The sequence below is a fragment of the Artemia franciscana genome, chromosome 17 (genome assembly GCF_032884065.1).
Source record: "Artemia franciscana chromosome 17, ASM3288406v1, whole genome shotgun sequence".
NCBI classification, from domain to species: Eukaryota; Metazoa; Arthropoda; class Branchiopoda; order Anostraca; family Artemiidae; genus Artemia; species Artemia franciscana.
In genome coordinates, this window is record NC_088879.1 from 24,245,551 (window position 1) to 24,265,757 (window position 20,207).

At 34.1% G+C, this 20,207-nt stretch overlaps 1 long non-coding RNA gene across 1 annotated transcript; it reads left to right on the plus strand.

Annotated features, from left to right (window-relative positions):
- Positions 1–846: 846 nt before the first annotated feature.
- LOC136038040 (uncharacterized) lies at positions 847–16,469 on the plus strand. Its single transcript, XR_010620118.1, has 4 exons — positions 847–1,081; positions 5,265–5,380; positions 12,807–12,903; positions 16,206–16,469. It is a non-coding gene; the product is annotated as an uncharacterized LOC136038040 (long non-coding RNA).
- The last annotated feature ends 3,738 nt before the right edge of the window (positions 16,470–20,207 follow it).

Genomic DNA, 20,207 nt, shown 5'->3' on the forward strand with positions numbered 1-20,207 from the left:
TAATTTCAACTATTTATTCTACGGCCTTTCTGATTCAGGGGTCATTCTTAAAGAATTGGGACAAAACTTACGATTTAGTGTAAAGAGTGAGGTATTAACGAGGGTACAAACTCCCTCGTATACATAATAAAAATGTAAGGCTATGAAAGTTTGTTACGTAAGTTAATTCTTAAGTTACGTATATTTTTTACTAATAAAAACGTTCGTTAAAAATTAAAAGTTCTAGTTGCCTTTTTAAGTAACCGAAAAATTGGAGGGCAACTAGGCCTCCTTCTCCACCCCTTATTTCTCAAAATCGTCTGATCAAAACTAAGAGAAAGCCATTTATCCAAAAAAAAGAATTAATATACAAATTTCATTTTAATAATTTATGTGTGGAGAGCCAAAACCAAACATGCTTTAATTCAAAAACTTTCAGAAATTAAATATAAAAAAACTGATTTTTACAGCTGAAAGTAAGGAGCGACATTAAAACTTAAAACGAACAGAAATTACTCCGTATATGAAATGGGTTGTCCCCTCCGCAATCCCTCGCTCTTTACGCTAAAGTTTAACTCTTTGCCACAATTCTACTTTTTAAAATAATTAAAAGCTTTAGGCTAAAGAGCGAGGGATCGCGGAGGGGACAACCCATTTCATATACGGAGTAATTTCTGTTCGTTTTAAGTTTTTGTCGCTCCTTACTTTCAGATAAAAAAATCAGTTTTTTTTTTATTTAATTTCCATGAAGGAGGAATTGTTTTCATAGCATTTTCCCCAGTCAACAGCGTCAATCCTTGGATTATACCCAAATGCATACTTGTATGGCCAGAAAATATAAACCTACATAGTTTAAAATCGTGACAATTGAAATGTAGTCAGTTAACTTGGTAACAGCATTACAATGGTTAAAGACCGATTCTTTTGCATAAAATAGATCGCTGTGAAGATTAAAGCATGAAATAAAAAATGAGTCTGTGAAAAACCAGGTTAAGAGTTTGAATGGAAGAGCTTTTTTTCGTTTTGTTCAGACTTATAATGTACTAGTCTGATTCGAGTTCATGTGAAGCAAACATTAGGCAGAGGGCATCCCTATTATTTAGTAAGTTGCATTTATATCGATTTCTGGATTAAACTTTATAACAGGGGAGACATAATGTACGAAAAAAATAACTGTGTCTTCTCCATTAAATTTTCTGGTACTTGTATGTTATAGCGCTTTTGTTAAGTTCTTTATCTAAGCAGGATCTGCATCTCTTACTAATATTAATGAAATTTCACAAAATATGACGGAAATATATAGAAACAAATTTGCACTATATATTTGCACATTAGGGAGGGGGATGAATTATAGAGGGTGTGCACGCAAAGTTTGTTAGGTACAATTATTCTGCATATTATGAAGTAAGAATTGTTTCCTAAACTCACAGAGCACAAATACTTTACCCTACCCCACCCTAATGTGCAAATATATAGCCCACCTTATATATATTTCCCATCTATTCTGTCACTTGTCTCTGTTTTTCTACGCTAAGCTGAAAGAAACTAACGAAGAAACCGGTATTACAGTGGGTCAATGGATGAAAAACTGGTAAATACGAAGAAAGTGAACATACAACTAGATGTCATTTCTTGTGCTCTGTCTGAATATAATCGCTTTTCTTGCAAATTCAATTTTAAGGACTTTTAGGACCCTTGAAAATAACAATGTCATTCTATATTTTTTTGGTATAAAAATGGGTTATAACAATTGTTTCAAGCATACTATTAATTTTAAATTTATGGATTGTGAATTGTAACATTGATTTCTCAATATTAAGTTGGATAACGAACAAAAGAAAAACCTGCCATGACTTCTTCGTATTTTGTTACATCGCTTATCAACTGCCCTTTTACCTATATGTCAAAAATGTCAAAGCCGACTGACGAAACATGGCGGATAGAAAAATGATTTTTTTTTATTTTATTTTGTATTGAACTTAATAATGATAAATCAATGCTCGTGGATTATTTAACTTTAAAAATGGATTTATTATCAAAAAGTAAGTTTAGAACCAACGTTTTAAGCATTTTCTATACCCGAAAACTAGAAATTTTGGGTCATTTTTAAGGGCCCGAAAAGGGCTTAAATTTGAATTTGCGAGAGAACCAATTATTATATTCTTAAAGAACATAAAAGAAGCATGAAGTTGTATGTTCATTTAATTCGTAAGTCATTTGTCCTGTAATTTTTTCTCGTTGGGAAAGGGCAGGGTTTTTTTCACGGGTGTACAAAAAAACAGTTTAAAATGTATTTTAAAAGGGGTGCCTTGAAATGCGTCCTTTTTTTCTCAAAAGAACCCTTTATTTAGAACAAATAAAGACTTGAGAATAAATAAATAAAACATTGTGTAAACATTGTGCATAAAAGTATTGTTTACCATTCCAAAGAAATTTTTATGTTATGTTATGCTCTCTGTTATGTTTTCTCGCACAAAATTAGGCAAATATATAGCGTTATAAATAATTAAAATAATCATTGATAATTAATAATAATTAAAATAATCTATAATCATTGGTACAGCCGTGTAACAATGGACATAAGTGTGGGTGAAGGGTTTTCGAAGTATTTCAAATTTGCGAAGTATTTCTAAGCTTCTTTTCCAGGGCTAAACTTGTGAATGACACTGCAGTTTTAAGAGTGATTGACACTCGGTTCCTAACGAAGCAATCTCTTCGCTTCCACGGAAGAGAGGAAATCCAGAGTAAAAGGGAAAACATATAGAAACTAAAGTCTTTTTCAAACGAAAGTATTCTAAAATACTTTTTAGAATAATGTTATTTTCTAACAATGGGAGAAAAATCACTATGCAAAAAGACAAAACAAAATCCAAAGAAAGCTCACTTTTAAATGTGAGTTTACTCAAGGATACGTCTGTTTTATATCTTCTGATTGTTTTTGCTCTGTTTGTTAATATGTAGGTTTCGTCTAAGTATGAGATCAATTTTATCGTTTTTTTCTCTTTTAGCAATTGTTAGTTAACTTAGGATTTGTTTGCTCCCTTTGTTTCCTCATGTTTTATCCAGGCTAGGCTTTTTTAACCCCTCGATAAAGGCTTCCAGATTGGAAGACGAAACATTCGGACTTATATCGTTATTAACTACAAAAAAAAACAAGTTTTCTTTAACTGAAATTAAGGAGCGACATTAAAACTTAAAATGACCAGAAATTATTCCGTATATTTAAGGGGCTGTGCCCTCCTCAATGCCCCGCTCTTTACGCTAAAATTTGACTCTTTCTCACAACTTTACTTTTTAAAACAATAAAACACTTAGCTTAAAGAGCGGGGCATTGAGGAGGGGACAGCCCCTTTCATATACCGAATAATTTCTGTTCGTTTTAATTTTTAGTGTCGCTCCTTACTTTCAATTAAAAAAACTTGTTTTTTTTTATTTAATAGATTTCAGAAAGGCTTTTGACAAGGTGGTTCATGAAATTTTATTGCGTATGCTAAGCTCTTGAGGGATTCAAGGTGTTAACCTGAAGTGGTTTGAATCGTATCTAACCCTAAGTGGTTTGAACCAGCGCATTATCCGGGTCTGTATTCAAAATTATATTTCAACAACTTTTATCGTTAATTTTGGAGTCCCTCAGGGATCAGTGCTTAGTCCACTTCTTTGTCTAATCTACGTTGATACCCTGTGTTTTTATACACCAGATGCACTGATTGTGTTTTTTGCTGATGACACGCGTATTATACCAGCGTATTATACGAGTCTGTATTCAAAATTATATTTCAAAAACTTTTATCGTTAATTCTGGAGTCCCTCAGGGTTCAATGCTTGGTCCACTTCTTTGTCTAATCCACGTTGATACCATGCAGTTTTATACACCAGATACATTGATATTGTTTTTTGCTGATGACACGGTGTTTACGGTTAAAGCTTTTTGTCTAAGCCAGTTTATTGAGAAGACAAATAAGGTCCTTGCTAAATTGAATAGTCTTACAAGTTCTAGTTATTTGGCAGGGAATATTTCAAATACGAATTTCATGATATTTTGCCGAAAAGGAGTTCCTCATGTTTTAGATAATAAAATTGTTTTTAATGCTGAATTTTAAAGCAAGTAAATGGTGTTAAATACTTGGCTTTAGTTTCCATTTTGATTTAAGTTGGAAATAGCATTGTTATCTTCTGGCAGTTAAGATTTCGAGAGATTTGGGTTTGATAAGAAAACTGAGAAATCAACTACCGACAAACGTTTTACTTTTACTGTATCATTCTATTCTTATCTCTTACTTGTCGTATGGTTGCATGCTATGGACTAGCAACTTTACTGAAAGTTTTAGAAAAGTCTAGATTTTACAGAATAAAATTATTCGTGTTTTAGGTGATTATATTTAGTTTGGAAATAGCGCGTTGAATTGCTTTACAAGTTCGAAAATTTTAAATATTTATCAGTTACTGTATTACCAGTTAGCAATTTTTATATGTCAATGTTTGAATAAGTGTTCACCGAAGTATTGTGGAAGTTTTTACAGTTAATTCATCTTACCACTGTTATGAGACTGGAAATGCATATGACCTTGCATCTGAGCTCCGGAGTACTCAGTGTGCTGCGTTCCAGCCTCGTTTTGCGGGATCGGGGTTGTGGATTTCCCCCCCTCCCCCCTCCCAATGGTATTAGGGAGGCTGATTATATAATCCAGCTCAAGAGTAGATTGAAGCGTTAACTTTTGGGTGATAATTGAGAAAGAATAGAAAGTTGTATGTTATTTCCCTTAATTTTTTTTCTTCATTTTTATGTTGTAGTTGTAGAGCTGTATAATAATGGATTTGCCACCATCGTCAACAAACCTTCAGTTTTTTGTAGATGGCTGCTGTAAATTTGTTTTAATTTTTATGTTAAATAAATTAATTTTATCTGAAAAAACAATTTGACTTGAAGCCAGCAGCAATAAAAGTAAAAAAAAAAGTTTGTTTTATTTGTTGGTTTGTTAAAAGAAGAGATGGTGTTGTTTTCATACTTTGCTGCTACAGTCATATTCTGAAACTTCATTCTTCTCTCTGTGAGAACCCTCTCTGAACAGATGGCAACACGTCATTAATAAAAACGACAATTACCCTTTTATGAATAAACAGTCTGTTTTCCAGTAAGTTAATTGTGGAGAGTTTGGAAATGGATGTGAATTAATCATGTCGGTGGTGGGTATATAAACCACTTGTTGTTGCCTATTAATTAATCTGTCAGTTCCTATTAATATGCGTTTTTTTATGAAATATATACTTACCTCTTTTGTTTTCAGATGATTTAATGAAAAAGCGAGTAAAAGACTTGGAAGCCCAACGTAAGTTACTCGACTATCTAGTTGGAGAGATGACTGATGGTATTGAAGATCAGACAATTATTGCTAATATGCAGGTATTTTATTTTATATTAGGGTTGTCCTGTTTGTTACCAGGGGTGTAAGTAGTTGAGGGGCCCATTTTTTTCTGGTTTATTCTATAATTTCATGTTTTTTTGTTGTTGTTGTTTTTTGTTGTTGTTTTTTTTACAGAATGTACATGTTAGTTTTGTGAATGTATGCATTTAACTCCCCCACAATACCCCCCTCCCCTTGATTCCTTCCTCCTGTCTACGGGTCTACTCAGTAGTAATACCATCGGTGGAGTAAAATTCAAGGAAATGTTTGGAAAATAATTTTTTTAAGCATATACTTTTGAAGAATTGCTTCGTCGACAATCGAAAATGTGTAAATATCTCTGATAACTGATGAAACTGGTTCACAGAAAACACCATCTAATTTACAGGTATTTTTTTTCTGGCTAGATCCCTCTCTCTCTTCTACCAGGTATTTATGTAGCAGAGGGGGTTTTGTGTCTTTTCGGAATGAATGACATTTTTTCTATGGAATGTGCCTATGCTAATTTTGGATTTATTTCTTTGCCACTCCTGAAAAAGATTCCTGCATTCAAGCATATTCACTGCTAATAATATTAGCAGAGTAAAGCTTAAAGAAAAGTCTAGTGAACAATTTCTTTCTAAATACATGTTTTTGAAGAATTGGCTGATTGACAATCGTAAAGTTAAATACTCCTTTGTAAGCTAAGAGTAGAAGTACCTAGAATAGAATATATTCTTGGCCCTAAAATAGTACATGTACGTTAAACAAAAATACTTAAGGACTTTAAAACTTTTTTTGCATGCTGACGAATGATCCGCGTTGCGCAGGCACCGATCTCCTGATTTGATGCTTTCGGCCGGGAATGCAGTGCGTTTTAGGGGCAAATCATCCCTCACTTCCTGTGTTTCTACTCCAGATTTTTCCAGGTACTCATTTAGAGCTGGATCGACTCTGGCTGGACTTACAGAGTCACACCATTGACCCCCGTTCTGAACCAAATAACCAACGACACCAGAACTTGAATTCATGACGTTGGGATTCCAAGTCCTAAATTTAAATTCAGGCAAAATCATAAAAGTGAGAATTAGTAGTTAAAACCTATTAAACTCGTGATAAGAAGAAAAAAAAAGCAAAAAGGGGTTACTTCACTCACCCTTAAAATGGGCAGTTAAAGTAGAGGATTCTTAAAAATAGGATATGTTTGTATTTTATCATCGATATTCGAGGGTAAGGGTAAAGCTCGGTTATATCAGCTCTTGGTATATATTTTTGACATGATTAAGATCACAGAAAAAAGGTATATAAATACCAATATCCAACTGAGCAATTTTTGGTAAAGGATAATTTTGCTGTTTGTTCTAGTCTGTCTTCATTTCCTTCCAAAAAATGTTTGGACAAGTTCCTTCTTTTAAAAGCAAGCTTATTCTGAAATACTATTTTTACAAAAGAAATTCGAGAGAATTGAAATAACTTTTGAAATAATCATCAGTTTTCTTCTGACTACTTATAAATTTTAATCCTATGCTCGGATAGTGAACCAGCATGAATTGCCCATTAGAACGAATTGATCGTTGTAAACGTTGCAACACTATCTGGCTACGTACATTATAATCATCACGACTAGCTGCAAGGTCCATCAAATTCCTAATCCATTTTTTAAGCTTGAAGGGTGTACCATTGGGACACTTGTATTGAGCATATTTGTCTATGGTTGAGAGCTAGGATGTGCTCACTAAGTCAGTTAGTCCAGATACCCAGATGAAGCATACATTATTTAAACAAAACTTATTACTGGTCAAGACTAACGGGGGGAAGGGGGCAATGTGGGCAAATGTTCTCCAGAAACTATATCATTAATTCAGCATGATAAAGATTGTCACCTACTATTACTAGTAACAACTCACTGCTGCACCAAGCCACCTAAGACCAACATAGATACGCAAGCTCCTCCTCCATCACAATCTATTTAAAGTCTTCCTCTTTGCACCCTTTCAAGAATTTCCCACTTACCTTAAATCTTTCATTACGAGATCCTCTCACCCCATTTGGAGACGACCCGCTTTTTGTTTAGTCATCCTTCATCAGTAAAACGCGTCCTATCAATCCTTTCTTTCATTATAGCCCTAGAAAGCCCGCTTTCCTGAACCGCGATTTTCGTTCAGCTTGCTATTTGAGATTCGGTCAATCAGACAGGTACCTAAATCTTTCTGTAGGCAATTTCTCTGGAAAACATCTAGCAAATTCTTTTTGGAGCGCCCACGCTTCAGAACAATGGTTGTCCACTGTCATCACCGCAGCTTCCAGTATTCTAATCTTGGTTCGTAGACTTATCTTCCTAATCCTACAAACGGGTGAGAAACATTTTGACATGGATTCATAATATTTTTGAATTTAAGATTTTCCAGCGTCAATTCTAAAAAACATCTACACTAAAATTAGCAAAATGAAAGTTAAGAAAGGTGTAAAGCTAAAAAGGTTAGCAAGGTTAAAGAAATGTTTAAAGGGCTCTCGCTGAGATTAGTTTGGAACTTTAACCTCCTAACGTACCATAACTAATAGTTGTATTGCCGAAAATATTCGTGGCTTACCTGCATAAAGGCTTACCGGCTTCCTCATATAATGAATTCTTTGATCTTCTGGAGGAGCAGCTTGAAAAGTTGCCCATGAATCTCCCGCGTTTCTTTGTGGGTAATCTAATCGTTGACCTGATTGAAATAAATGCAAATAGCAGCCAAATATATGAATAATTTGATATCATTTGGATTATTTCCATCAATCAACATATTTACGAGGGTTACAGACAAGGCCGTATCAAGGGGGCAGGAGGTTGGGTGCTTGAACTCCCTAGCCCCGAAATGTTTGGCCGACTCGTACAAACGAAACAAAAATGAATATAAACAAATTTTTATGCGTTTTTGAAGTTTTTTTTTGTAACCCCTCCCCCCCAAAAAAAAAATCCTGGATACGGCCCTGGTCATGGATACATCTCCGACATGTATTGATAGCATACTCACTAATGTTAACCTTGACTCCTTCCGCGTTGTTGTTAGTGACACCTCTGTCCATTTTTGTGTGTTTTCTAGACATGCTATTCCTCTAGGAAATATAGATTAAAGAATAAGTTTTCTTGGCAATATGCAAATAGAACAATTCTTTTATGTTATAACAATGTATTACCCTAAATGAATCGTGATAAATTTTGTCAGCTGCGTCAAATAATGAAGATGGGTTCGATATGTTTTACCAGATAATCCAAAGTGAATTAGAAAAATATTGCCAAGGAAAAAAGGACGGTGTAAGAAGTCTTGTTTAACTGCAGACCTACTATAATCGATCCGTATAACAGACAAACCTTACAAAACAAAGATCTATCGTAAGTGTAATCTAAACGATTGAACGTAAAATAATTATCATAACGCTCAGAATCCATTATTACAAATAGCAAGAGAATTTTACTCGAGGAAGTATACGGATGTCCGGCAAAAACTTGGCACATGTTTAAGAAATACTTCTGTAGCCAGCGAAAATGATCTCATTTTAAATCGTAAACCAAGAAGCACAAAATTTAGGAAATTAAATATCGATTTCAGTTTCGTTTTATGTCATCTATTTACAAAATGTATCCCTTTTTTGCTCTTTTATGTCCCAAATTTCTAAAATGTTTCACTTTTTTGTCCTTTTATGTCATTGTGTCCCGGCACATGGGATGTGTCCAGTTGGCAACCCTGTTGTTGACACGTTTTTTTTTTTTTTTTTTTTTTTTTTTTTTTTTTTTTTTTTTTTTTTTTTTTTTTGAGAAGAGCCGTAAGACCAATCATCACCTGGGGGATGTTCTTCTTACCGTTCGTTTATTCGCAATATTTTCACATTGCATGATTTTCCCTATAAATTTCCAAGGTCGATTGAAATAATTGTGAACCCAACTGACCCCGAAATTGCATTTATCCAATTTATTTTGTTTAGCCTTAAAGTAGCGCAAATTATATTCATTGTCAATAATGCTTCAATAAATATTGTATTAATTTACTCCAATAAATTCTTCAAATATTATATAGAGTAATTAAAAATAAATATCTCAATTAATATATAAATTTCCACCTCAAAAAGTAGGTAAACTATGGGTTGTATTGAGACTTTAATTTTAATGACTGCGAGATTTCTTGCTTTTAAAAATAATGTCAAGGTTTGCAGCAAGTATAACACCACTTGTTGTGATATTGCCTATGGATGCAGAAGAATTCCCATCGAATTTTTTATGATTTTTGTTATTATTTAAGTTATTTTCTAATATTCTTCTGGAGAGTGGAACGAAACTCGATGTAAGGGTTCAAGACACAAGGTTCTTTTTTCAGTCTATAGCTTTGTGTCTATGATTAAATAAAAAAAACAAGTTTTTTTAACTGAAAATAAGGAGCGACATTAAAACTTAAAACGCACAGAAATTACTTCGTATATGAAAGAGGCTGCTTCCTCATCAACGCCCCGCTCTTTACGCTAAAGTTTGACTCTTTCTCTCAATTCTTCTTTTTAAAACAGTAAAAAACTTTAGCGTAAAGAGCGGGGCGTTGATGAGGAAGCAGCCTCTTTCATATACGAAGTAATTTCTGTGCGTTTTAAGTTTTAATGTCGCTCCTTACTTTCAGTTAAAAAAAACTTGTTTTTTTTTATTTAATTTCTGAACGTTTTTGAATCAATGCATGTTTTGATTTTGGCTCTCCGCAGAGGAATAATCAAAACGAAATTTCCATATTTTTTTTTTGACTCAATGGCTTTCTCATAATTTTGATCGAATGATTTTGAGAAAAAAAAAGCGGGGGACGAAGCCTAGTTGCCCCCCGATTTTTTGGTTAATTAAAAAGGCAACTAGAACTTTTAATTTTTTACGAATCTTTTTATTGGTAAAAGATTTACGTAACTTATAAATTAGCTTACGTAAAGAACTTTTGTATTCTCATATTTTTATTACATATATGAGGGGATTCGCCCCATCGTCAGTACCTCGCTCTTTACACTAAAGCTTAAATTTTATCCCAATTCATTAAGAATGACCCCCTGAATCACAAAAGCCGTAGAATAAGTAGTTGAAATTACTGAAAATACTTTAGCGTAAAGAGCGAGGTATTAGAAGGAGGTGAGCCCCTCATATGGGTAATAATTTCTGTTTGTTTTAAGTTTTATTGCTGTTCCTTACTTCCAGCTGAAAAAAGCTTTTTCACTTTTATTTTTTAATTGTTTTTTTTCTAAATAATGCTAGTAAATCCTGCTCTCCCTTCATGGAAATTTTCTTCTCCCATTACAAATTCTCGAAGGAAAGTTCCCCCAGCATATCCCCCTCTTCTCAACCCCTCCCCCAAACCAAAAAAAATCCTCCTGAAAACGCCTGTATACTACCCAATAACCATTACTATATGTAAGCACAGGTCAAAGTTTGTAACTTGTAACCCCTCCCACGGGGACTGTGGGGGAGTAAGTCGTTCCCAAAGACATAGTTATAAGGTTTTTCGACTACGCTGAATAAAATGGCTATCTCAGAATTTTGATTCGTTGACTTTGGGAAAATAATTAGCGTAGGAGGGGGCCTAGGTGCCCTCCAATTTTTTTGGTCACTTAAAAAGGGCACTAGAACTTTTCATTTCCTTTAGAAGGAGCCCTCTTGCAACATTCTAGGACAACTGGGTCGATACGATCACCCCTGGGAAAAAAAAACAACAAATAAACACGCATCCGTGATCTGCCTTCTGGCAAAAAATGCAAAATTCCACATTTTTGTAGATAGGAGCTCGAAACTTCTACAGTAGGTAGTATAATTAAGAGAAAGAGTCACACTTTAGCGTAAAGAGCGGTGAAAGAAGCCCTTTCATATACGAAGTAATTTCTGTTCGTTTTAAGTTTTAATGTCACTCCTTACTTCCCGTTAAAAAAAACTTGTTTTTTTTATTTAATCTACCCTGAGAGCCACCATCCAAAAATGAAAAAATCATTTCAGCTTGTAATAGATTACTGTAACTGCAAAGAAATATTCAAAAGAAATAAGATTGCGCCATCCAGTTGAAATGAGTTGAAATGTTCAACCTAAGTTACAGTTGATTCCTAGCTTTCTTTGTGACCAGGTGGAATGCGCTATGAAATTTAAAATAGCCTGAGTAAAAAGGTAAGTTAATACCTTCCAGATGACATGTTATATTATAATCCTTCTGCTCATCTGAAGAGAAGAGTCCCATGTTCTTCTTTGTACTGGTGCAAGATTGTGTTCCATTTTTATGTTTGTTTTATGGATATTCCAAGCTTTAATACTAGAATAACTTTTAATCATAATTTAAAAGTCTTAATTTTTGCTAGAGTCAAGATTTATGTGATGTAAAAGATAATCTAAAGACTCTTTTAAAAATTTGAATGTTTTATCAGGTGACCTAGCTGCCATTATGTTTCTGAAGGGGTCCTGGATGCTTCATCATGTTTCAATGGGTCCTGGATGCTTTTGTAGTTTTTCTTGTTTGCTGGTTTGCGTAAATGTTAAGGCTGGTATTTTATGAATGATATACCAGGGATGCTATTTCTCGGTATCTGGTTGGCCATAAAGGACAACCGGATAATAATAAAAAGATTATTTTGATTAAAAAAAAAAAAAAAATCAAGGGTGTTGGTTTTTTAAGAAATCACCTTGCCGATTGAAGCGTTAATGACATCTGTAAACAAGTTTGCAACAACGTCTTCAAAAAATGTCGCCGTCATGGTTTTAAGTGATTTGTGACAGTTGATTTGATCTCCTCGTCAGTTTGAAAGTAACATCCTTCAGGCCACATCTACAATTCAGGAAAAATGACAGGCTATGAGACCTGAACTGATTATAATACGCCTTAAACAAATAACAATTACAATATTAGATGCAAAAAAATTCCCAATCAAACCAAAAAGATTTGAAAAAATAGTCTATAACCGCAAAGTCAGGGCATCTGCTTTTGGAACTTAAAGGTGTATTGCTTATAGAGCATATATAGCCGGGAACAAACATCTTTATTTTCGCTTTAATCGGATGAGAGGGGGTGGGGGCTCTGGGTGTAAGAAGCACTAATGTTCTGGCGGACTATGCTCCCAAACATAATGAGTACAAGCATTTAGGCCTGTTGGTTAATTGAATTCTTTCAGGCAACCAAATTTTCTTTAACGACATGTTTAAGAGATAATATCCCAGGAATAGAAAGATGCTTAACAGACTTTGTCCTACATATATTCCTTTACTGTTTTTATTCATTTTTTGCTGCTGTTTTGAATTTATTTAACATTAAAAAAGGAATAAATTAAATCTAAGTTTTGTTATGGAAAAACTAAACATCTTCCTCCTATACCTGACAAAAATCTGTGCTATTTTTACGGTGCTAATTATGGTTTATGACCTTTTTATGACCTTTTTACCTTTTTATGAGATTTATTATGACTTTTTAGAATGAGAAAGCTGGAGAATTAAACCAGATGTAAGGACAGCCTTATACAAGCTTCAAAAGAAAAAATTTCTGGATTGAACATAATTAATGAAACTAAAGTAAGTGGAAAATTCTCTTCTCTCTGTATACTACCCACCAGTCAGGTCCTCGGAGTAGAAGGGTAGATCAGAGAATTTTCTTGTGAGAGGGGCTGGGGAGAGAAAAGTAAACGAACGTGCAGTTTTGGCTGCCATTCTCTAATTTTAAGGAGGAAAAATCTCTGGGGGATTTGACTCTTTCTCTTAACTCTACATTTTAAAACAGTAAAAAAAAAACTTAAGCGTAAAGAGCGGGGCGTTGAGAAGGAAAAGCCCCTTTCATATACGGAGTAATTTCTGTTCGTTTTAAGTTTTAATGTCGCTCCTTACTTTCATTTAAAAAACTTGTTTTTTTTTATTAAATTTCTGAACGTTCTTGAATTAATGCATGTTTTGATTTTGGCTCTCCGCAGAGGAATAATTAAAACAAAATTTGTATATTTATTTTTTTTGACTAAATGGCTTTCTCATAATTTTGATCGAATGATTTTGAGAAAAAAAGAGCGGGGGAGGAAGCCTAGTTGCCCTCCGATTTTCGGTTAATTAAAAAGGCAACTATAACTTTTAATTTTTTACGAATCTTCTATAAGTAAAAGATATACGTAACTTATAAATTAGCGTACGTAAAGAACTTTTGTATTCTTATGTTTTTATTACATATATGAGGGGGTTTGCCCCCTCGTCAGTACCTCGCTCTTTACACTAAAGCTTCAATTTTGTCCCAATTCATTAAGAATGACCCCTGAAACACAAAAGCCGCAGAGTAAATAGTTGAAATTACTAAAAATACTTTAGCGTAAAGAGCGAAGTATTAGGAGGAGGTTAGCCCCTCATATGAGTAATAATTTCTGTTCGTTTTAAGTTTTAATGCTGCTACTTACTTCCAGCTGAAAAAAAAAATTATTATTTTTTTTAAGTAATACTAGTAAATCCTGCGCTCCCTTTATGGAAAATTTCTTCCCCCATGACAAATTTGTCGATTGAAAGCTCCTCCAGCATATCCACCTCTTCTCAACCCCTGCCTCCAACCGAAAAATCCTCCTAAAAACGCCTGTAAACTTCCCAATAACCATTACTATATGTAAGCACTGGTCAAAGTTCTGAACTTGTAACCCCTCCCACGGGGACTGTGGAGGAGTAAGTCGTCCCCAAAGACATAGTTATAAGGTTTATCGACTACGTTAAATAAAATAGCTATCTCATAATTTTGATCCGTTGACTTTGGGAAAATAATTAGCGTGGGAGGGGGCCTAGGTGCCCTCTAATTTTTTTTGTCACTTAAAAAGAGCACTAGAACTTTTTATTTCCGTTAGAATGAGCCCTCTTGCAACATTGTAGGGCAACTGGGTCGATACGATCACCCCTGGGAAAAAAACCGAAAAAAAAACAAATAAACACGCATCCTTGATCTACCTTCTGGCAAAAAATATAAAATTCCACATTTTTGTAGATAGGAGCTTGAAACTTCTACAGTAGGGTTCTCTGATACGCTGAATCTGATGGTGTTATTTTCGTTAAGATTCTATGACTTTTAGGGGGTGTTTTCTCCTATTTCCTAAAATAACGCAAATTTTCTCAGGCTTGTAAATTTTGATGGCTCGTAACTTTTGATGAGTAATACTTAACTTGATGAAACTTATATATTTAAAATCATCATTAAAATGTGATTCTTTTGATGTAGCTATTAATACCAAAATTCCATTTTTAGACTTTTGGTTACTATTGAGCCGGGTCGCTCCTTACTACAGTTCGTTACCACGAACTGTTTGATTTTTTTGCATCAAGTAGTCTTTCATTTTTCACTATGTTGAAAATTTTATACTGATTATTTTAAACATACGTAATCAATCTAGCATCTTTAGCTACATAAATTATTTCATCAAACTTTTATGAATTTTAGGCTCCATATTCACTGTATACTTATATTAGAAACGCAAAAAAAACGAGACATTTACCAAAAACTAATCTTACTTAACCTAAAATTTACTGATTATATGACGGATAAAACACTATTTAGAGCTTTTAAAATTACTTTTATTATTTTCGATATGTTACTTATTTTCTCCTCCTAATCATGTTTTGTTGCGTTTTCAGTAAAGAGCCTTTTTTAGACTTAAATTTCTATTTTGTGTCCTCTCTTTTTAACCCCTCAATAAAGGATTCCAGATCTGAAACCAAATACATTTGGACTTTTGTTTTATTATTTTTCGCATTACTTTTATTGTCTTCTATTTTATTTCTCACTATTTCAATTTTATATCTTTGGCTACATTAATCGTTTCATCCATTTTTTATCTATTTCAGGTTTCATATTCGCTCTTTACTTTAATCAAAAACGCAAAAAAAATACTAAACCTTTACCAAAAATATCTTACTTAGCTAAAATTATATACTAAAATCTACGGATTTTATGACGGTTGAAAGAGTTATATAAGCCCTTGATATGAATTTATCATTTTCAATGAATTACTTATTTTCTCCTCCTAATTTTTGTTGCGTTTTCAGTAAGCACTTGTTTTTTAGATTTCTGCAATTATTGTGATTTATATTAGGTATTTGTGAGTTATTGTGAATAGGTATTGTGATATTTACTGTGATATATTTGATTTATTGTCATGTTTCTTCACACTTCGTGTGAGTTGCTTTTGATTGTAATTTTAAGATTCTACGTATAATATTCCTTCTTCTGGACTAACCACTATTTTTTTTTTAGATTTTTAACATTTTATGTATTTGGTTTTACAAAATTTTTATTCGATTGTAAATTTTTGAAGTAAATTTCAGCTTAATACAATACAATAAGCACACACAATAATGTAAACCAACGAGATGAGTAAGCTTATATTGTCCAACCTAGGACTATATCCAGGCATAAGTGGGAGAAGAGATTAGGATGCAGTTAAACTGAAATCAACTCTTAATATCAAACAAATAGAAATTTTAAACAAATAGAAGTAATTTTTTTAAACTTACGTTTCAGTTCAGAAGAGAGGATAAATTACAGTCTTTTTCCAAGAAATAGAAAATAATAACTGTAAGTGAAGGAAGTTTTAGCTACAATTTTCCCCTAAATTGAAAAGGTTGCAAAAATAGGTATTTTACCCCGAAGTTGTTTATACCTCTCAGTGCCCAAAAAGCCCACTACCACACCACCGTCAAAGGTTTTTTTTTGTCCGCCTCATCTCGCTCGGGCCTTTAGACTCTTTAACTGTAACCTGATTTCACATCAATCTGCTCAGATCATTAATTCAGACTGCTCAGATCAATAATTCATTTGCTAGAGTTTTTCGAGTTTCAAGGTTTTTATTTTCTTTTTGTTTCAGGTAATTTGAGCCACGCCCACTCATGATCTATTAATTGCTGTATATCACGTGATTAGAGTTATAGATGTTGCTACTTAAACACAATCACTGGATATAGCAGTATAGATTGCTTGGAACTTAAATCAGGAACGTTTTCATAGATGGATAGATTTGAAATGCTACAAATTAAATTAAAATCAACCTTAGTGTTTGCTTCACAAAAACATGAATCAGTTCCGTCTACTTTTTGTAGACATTTTTGAAAATAAATCTGTTGTAAGTTTGTTTGAGTCTTCTCTAAAAGTAGAGCCATTCATTAGCAAGACTACAAATCACCAGTTTAATTTTATATCCAAAATACAGTACAATCCATCCTCCCCTCTCTCAGGAACATTTACGAACTAAAATTATTTGGGTCTTGGACTTGCAGTTTCTCATATTAGAAGTAGTAGAGTCTCACAGTTCTGAAAGTATATATCACGCCTTAGGTAAGAAAGTGAATTCTAACCAAAATAGTTATGTTTAAAAAAATACCCGGGGCGTCAAGCTATCTTAGAAGCAAATCAAATTCTGACTGCGTGAAGTATACAAGGGCTTACAAACCTACTCTGTTCAAAGTTTCACCCTTTCTCCCTTTTTGATCATCTATAATTGCAACTTCCAGCCCACTCGTAGCGGCCGATCACTTCAATTAGCACTATAGTGAAAGTTGAAAAAAACTATTCAGCCCCCCCCCCCAGCTGAAACTTAGGGACTTCATAAATCTCGTCAAAAACTATATAATTAAAGCATCCCTAGATATAGTTCAGTTGTCTTTAGTATACCTTTGCCTTTACGGTGCTATATGGCTCATTTTTGCTGGTCTTGGGAGATTGAATCCAACGTTGGATTCGATCCCACGTTGAATTTTTTTTTTAGTTGTTTACAAAAATATTCGAGAATATTGCAGAAAAAAAGCCCTCAAATATTTTTATTACCGACTATTAAAAATTAACGCAAAAACTGCGTTACAGTTACCCCCCCCCTAAAAAAAGATTAAGGAGCACCGTACACAAAATTAATATAATTATGTTAAGTTACCATCTAGTGTGTCTCTTTAACTCAAAGATAACGCTTGTACAAAAAAAAGAGAAAAAAGAAAATACAGTTATCATTAATATTTTTTATATTAAAAATTTTTATATACAATTAACTTCGTTCAAATATTGCAAGTGTGTATATCATAACAAATAAATTTAAAAGAATCACATTCGCGAGTGAACATAAAAGTCAAATTAGAAATGAACACAAATAAAAGATGTGCATTAGTCAAACAGTATAGCCCAGCATATAGCCTAGAGCTATATCCAGAGAAAGTGTTGAAATAGATCTGTATATTCTAGCAAATGATTTTGTCTATGGAAAAGTTTTTTGTCAAAGCTGGTTTAATATCAGAGATTACATCAGATTTAATCTGGATTATATCAGAGATTAAAGGTTGAATATTGAGGGCTCTAAAATTTTGCTCTTTTTCTCAAAGCTACTTTTTAAAACAGTAAAACACTTTAGCGTAAAGAGCGGGGCATTGAGGAGGGAACAGCTCCTTTCATATACGGAGTAATTTCTGTCCGTTTTAAGTTTTAATATTGCTCCTTACTTTCAGTTTAAAAATAACTTGTTATTTTTATTTACCCTACTTTTTTTGTTTAGCCTACTAGTTACCCTCCAATTTTTTGATTATTTAAAAAGGCAACCAGAACTTTAATTTTTTTTACGAACATTTTTATTAGTAAAAATGTACTTAACTTACGAATTAATTTACGTAACGAAATTCTATATTCGAATGTTTTCATTACATGCATAATGGAATTCACCCCTTCGTCAGTACCTCGCTCTTTACACTAAAGCTAAAATTGTGTTCCAATTCCTTAGGAATGACCCCCGAATCACAAAGGCCGAAGAATAAATAGTTGAAATTAATAAAATTACTTTGGCGTAAAGAGGCAGGTATTAGGAGGAGGTGAACCCCTCACATACGTAATAATATCTGTTCGTTTTAGGTTTTAATGCTGTTCCTTACTTTCAGTTGAAAAAACTTTTCCATATTTATTTTTTCACTGTTCTTTAAAAAAAAAATGCCGAAAAATTCTGCACCCCCTTCATGGAAATTTTTTTCCTCCATAACGAATTCCTCCGTGGAAATATCCACCCGCAAAACCCACTCCCCTCAAACCCTCCCCCCAACCAAAAAACCTCCTTAAAGCGTCTATACACTTCCCAACAACCATTACTATGTGTAAACACTGGTCAAAGTTTGTACCTTGCAGCCCCTCCCACGGGGACTCTGGGGCAGTAAGTCGTCCTTAAAGACAAAGTTATTAGGTTTTTCGACTATGCTTAATAAAATGGCTATCTCAGAATTTTGATCCGGTGATTTAGAGGGAAAATTGGTTTGGGAAGGGGCCTAGGTGCCCTCCAATCTTTTGGTCACATAAAAAGGGCACTAGAACTTTTAATTTCCATTAGAATGAGCTGTCTCACGACATTCTAGGACCACTGGGTCGATATGATCACACCTGGGAAAAACAAAACAAAAAACAACAAATAAACATGTATTTGTGATCTGTCTTGTGGCAAAAAATCCAAAATTCCACTTTTTTATGGCACTTGGTATTAACCAAGTGACATATAGAAATCATAAATTCTGTCGATCTGTCGGTCCCGAATTTGCCACTTTAGGCACTTCCAGGTAAGCTATAACGATGAAATTTGGCAGGCGTATCGGAGACCGAACCAGATTAAATTAGAAATAGTCTTTTTCCCGATTTGACCATCTGGGGGGGGGGGGAAGTGGGAGCCCGTTAATTAAAATGAAGTATTTTTAACTTACGAACGGTTGATCAGATGTTAATGATATTTGATGTTTGGAAGAATATTGTGTCTCAAAGGTGTTATTTTATATCCCGATCGGATCTGGTGAAATTGGGGGAGGAGGGGGTTGGGAGGGGGAAACCTAAAATCTTGGAAAAACTTAGAGTGGAGGGATCAGGATGAAACTTGGTTGGAAAAATAAGCACAAGTCTCAGATACATGATTGACATAACCGGAAGGGATCCGCTCTCTTTGGGGTTGTTGGGGGGGGGGGGGTAATTCTGAAAATTAGAAAAAACGAGGTATTTTTAACTTACTAACGGGTGATCGGATCTCAATGAAATTTGATATTTAGAAGGATATCGTGTCTCAAAGCTCTTATTTTAAATCCCAACCGGATCTGGTGACATTGGGGGGAGTTTGGGGTGGGGGAACCTAAAATCTTGGAAAACGCTTAGATTGGAGAGATCAAGATGAAACTTGGTGGGAAAAATAAGCAGAAATCTTAGATACGTGATTTACATAATTGGAACGGATCCGCTTTATTGGTGGGGGGGGGGTAATTCTGAAAAATTAGAAACAAATGGCTTATTTTCCACTTACGAAGGAGTGATCGGATCTTCATGAAACTTCATATTTAGAAGGACCTCATAACTCAGATCTCTTATGTTAAATCTCAACCGGATCCAGCATAATTGGGGGGGGGGCCAGAAATCTTAGAAAATACCGGAACATCCTGACCATCCAGATCAGGATGAAACTTGATGGGAAGAATAAAAACCTGTCTAAGATACGTGACTGACATAACCGGACCGGATCTTCCTTCTTTGGTGGAGTTAGGGGGGGGGTAATTTGGAAAAATGAGGTATTTGTAACTTACGAAAGGGTGACCAGATCTTAATGAAATTTCAAATTTGGAAGGATCTTGTGCTTTAAAGCTCTAATTTTAAATTTCGACTAGATCCTGTGACATTGGGGGAAGTTGGAGGGGGAAACCGGAATTCTAGGAAAACGTGAAAACTGAGGCATTTTTATCTTATCAATAGGTGATCGGATCTTAGTGAAGATTGATATTTAGAAGGAATTCATGTTTCAGAGCTATTATTTCAAATCCCGACCAGATCTTTTGACATTGGGGGGAGTTGGAAGCGGAAATCTTGGAAAACACTTGAG